The following is a 4,051-nucleotide window of genomic DNA, read 5'->3' as shown; positions in this document are numbered from 1 at the left end:
TAGAACATCCAAGAATAATTTATGCAATTAAAATCACTTTTTAAGCCCTTTTTATTTCCAAACACACTAAATCTAATAATCACAAATCCTCTACAAATCAATCATTTAAGCACAAATATTCTATCAAAAATTTTAATTTTAAAGTATAAATGTAGACATAAATATGCACTCATCAATAGTCATCTGCTTCACCAACTCCTTCAAGGTAAGCTCAGAAGAAGACATGGGAGGTTGAAGAGCTGGCTGGGCAGGAATCTCTGGTTGTTGTTGCCTATGAAATCTCTGAACATGTGGAGGCACATATGGTTTGTTATGACCTGCAGCATTATGGAAAAATGGTGGTTGTTGTTATGGTTGTTGCTGTTGTTGTGCATTATTGTTCCATCTAAGATTTGGGTGATTCCTCCACCCTGTGTTATACCTATTGTTGGACAAGTCATAACTTGGCTGTTGTGGCTGCCTGTTGGTTTGTATGTTTGCAACATAGGCCGGAGATGCATCATGGCCAGTAGGTTGCTGCAAAGCAGGGCAGTCATCTGTATAATGCTCATTGGAGAGACATACACCACAATGTCGTGCAACAGATTTAGATGGAGATGGTGGTGTCTGACTTGAAGCCATTTGCGACACCAAACTCACAAGGGAGTCAATCTTGCCTTCTAATTTCCTGTCATCAGATGATGAAGACTGGGTAACAATATCATGTACTCCCCTAACCACAATAGTATCACTCCTGGTGCCAAACTGCTGGGAGTTAGAAGCCATCATCTCAATCAATTGCCTGGCTTCAGAAGGAGTCGTAGCTCCTAGTGCTCCACCACTGGCAGCATCAATCATACTCCTATCCAAGCTATTGAGACCTTCATAGAAATATTGGAGAAGGAGTTGCTCTAGTATCTAATGGTGAGGACAGCTGTCACAAAGCTTCTTGAATCTCTCCCAATACTCATATAAGCTCTCTCCACCAAGCTGCCTAATCCCAGTGATGTCTTTTCTGATAGCTGTGGTTCAGGATTCTGGAAAAACTTTGCTAAGAACAACCTCTTCATATCATCCCAACTGGTGATGGCTCTAGGCGCTAAGCAGTACATCCACTCCCTTGCTGCATCCTCTAATGAATAAGGAAATGTCCTTAAGAAGACTTGATCCTCAGGAACATCTTGAGGCCTCATGGATGAACACACATAGTGGAAATCTTTCAGATGCTTATGCGGACACTCACCTGCAAGGCCATGAAACTTGGGCAACAAATGAATCAGTCCAGTCTTGAGAACAAATGGTACATCCTCATCAAGATATTGGATACACAAGCTTTCATAACTGAAATCAGGTGCAACCATCTCCCAAAAAGTCCTCTCGCGAGGTGGAGGTTGTGCCATATTGTTCTCAGTGCGAAAAACAACAGAATCAGAATCAGAATCAGGTGCAGATGCAACAGATGTAGTAGATGCAGTATGCACAAAGTATTCAGCAGTGGATTCAGATTCAACAGTAGGATGCACAATATCTAACGGAACAGACTCAAAAATAGACTCTAAAGACAAATTTCTAGAATGCCTAACTAACCTATGAAACGTCCTATCAATTTTAGGATCAAAAGGTGGTATGAATCCAGTATTTCCTCTAGTCATGCACTAAATCACAACACCCTATAATCATGAAACAATAGCACAAAAATTCAAAACACAGAAAACAAGACACACAAACACAGACAAAAGACTCAATACTGAACCGTTGGTCCCCAACAATGGCGCCAAAATTTGATGGGTGTTGTAGCCCATGCAAATTTGATATGCAGTTAAATGCAGTTTAGTGCTAGGGAATGACCCCTAGGTCGTCTCTCAAGGACCAACTGCGGTTCAGAGTCAAGTCTAACACGAAGTGGGGGGGGGTTTGAAAAGTGTTTTTGAGAATGCAATGACGAAATTAAAAATAAAAATTAAACACAATCGAATTTAATTTAAAACATTAAAGTTCATGAAAATATTAAACTAAACACTTCAACTATTAAATATCTAAACACAATNTAAACTATAAATATGCAACACTAAATTAGGAAAATGAAAATTACCTCAAAACACAATGCCAAATATTTTAAAGCAAAAGAAATAAACAACATAATTTTATTCTACCATTCATGTGACCAAATGCTTTTACCAAAAAGGGATTAAATTTGCAAAGCTCCTAAAACGTAAGCCTTGACCGAGACCTCCCATTTGTTGGCTTCAAAGAAAAATGAGATTGAAAAGAAATCTCCTTCATCCAGCCGTGACCAAATGGAGCTGTCACGAATACTCTGNCCAAATGCTTGTTCTTTTCCCAATATACCTAATACCAATTACCATTTCAATGTCAAAACTACCGTGAGCCCCTTCCAAGTAATGAGTTAGCTCTTCAATCTTTAGAGAAAGGAAAAAGAAATGAGGAATGATGTGATGAAGCTCCTAGGACGTGACAACACCATTAACCTTCACCTAATCCACTCTCATTCTGAAGGACTTGAAAGCTCTGCGGTACCATTTGCTTTATTTTCCAAATGGAATTGTTTGCANCACTTGGATGCTAAACACGTGAATCAGCTACTGTTTCCATTCNGACCCCACACCATTTCATTTCTCATTCACGTAAGCACTTCACCTCCAACAGCTACCAATTTCTTTCAATTAAAAATAATGTGGCCTCTCTATTCCAGCCGTGAGTGAGCTCACTATTCTTTCATTCAATACTTGATGTGACAATGCCAAAATGAAAACAACATCTACCAGCATTCAAAACCTATGCATCTATTTTGAGATAAAGCAATTAATTGGCTCCAAGAATGAATTCTGGNCGCACACTACTCTACCTAATCCATCATTACAAGCAAAATGGCTTCAAGCAATAAAAAGCATAGTTCTGATTCAAAGGGGCGNCGNAAAATTTCCTTGGCTCATCAACCAAAATCGNTATAACCCAAACGTGTCTATCAATGTCAGCCGAAATGAAACAAGTGAATTCAAGAGAATAAATCGTATTCCCTCCTTCCAAAAACAAACGTTCATACACATTTCCCCCAATTTCCTTCAACGTTGTCGAGCCACCCAGAGAGAAAAGTGTGACGGCTTTCCATCAATCAACTCTTCATTCTTGCAAGCAAAGTGAAATGAAATTTTCAAGAAAGCAAACACCTGTCCCAAGTAAATGCTGCAGCAAGCTTGCACAAATTGAGAGGAAAGAAAGTGAACATTTTTTTTTCATTCAACCATTGCTAAAAAAAACGTGAGCTACAAACATTCCCCAAAGCCAACCCAAAAACCAAAGTTTGTGAAGAAATTCTAAAGCAAAGATGATAACCCCCAAGTGACGGCTGCTCCCTAATCCCTAGGTNAGAGAATGTTTTTAAGTGGGTGGGGTCCACCTACTATAAAACCCTAGGGCCATGTCACCATTTTTACAATTGGGCTTTTGCCTAATCCACCAAAATTAGCCCAAATTACAAAACTTAGTTTAAAAAGCCTAATCTACTAAATTAAAATTTGACTAATCCTAAAGTGTCTTTGTGGAGAGTCTTCACTTAATTGATGCCCTTCCAAAAGTCTCACAGTGTGATTTCAAAATTTTCCTGAAAAATAAAAATAGGAATAATTAAGCTCAATTAATTCAAATTAATTAAAATCAGAATTATTGATCTAAGGGTGCAACTAGAATGTTTGGGGTGTTGAATAGTGGAATTTCGAGGTAAGGGAAGCTATGGTTCATTCAAATTGGTAATGTGATTGAATGAAAAGAATTAGGTTTTGATTTAAATGCTAATAGCTTTGCATGTGTGAACTGTATGAAGAAAAATGATATTCTTGGTGTTAAAATTCTAATTTCTATATGTTGGAATTGTGTTTCTGGATAATTTTGGAAGAAAGTGAGGGAGTGATTTTGGAGAATTGGGGTTTGGGACTGTACTAGAGCATTTAGGCAATTTAGGCAAGTCAATTATGACTTATTAGGAGTGACAAAAGTAGTAAAAACAGTTTCTAAGTAATAGATTTAGAATTGGGTATCTTGGTTGATAAAAATG

This window comes from Vigna radiata, unplaced genomic scaffold (genome assembly GCF_000741045.1).
Source record: "Vigna radiata var. radiata cultivar VC1973A unplaced genomic scaffold, Vradiata_ver6 scaffold_51, whole genome shotgun sequence".
In the NCBI taxonomy this organism is placed as follows: domain Eukaryota; kingdom Viridiplantae; phylum Streptophyta; class Magnoliopsida; order Fabales; family Fabaceae; genus Vigna; species Vigna radiata.
Note: the sequence above shows the minus strand (reverse complement) of the source record.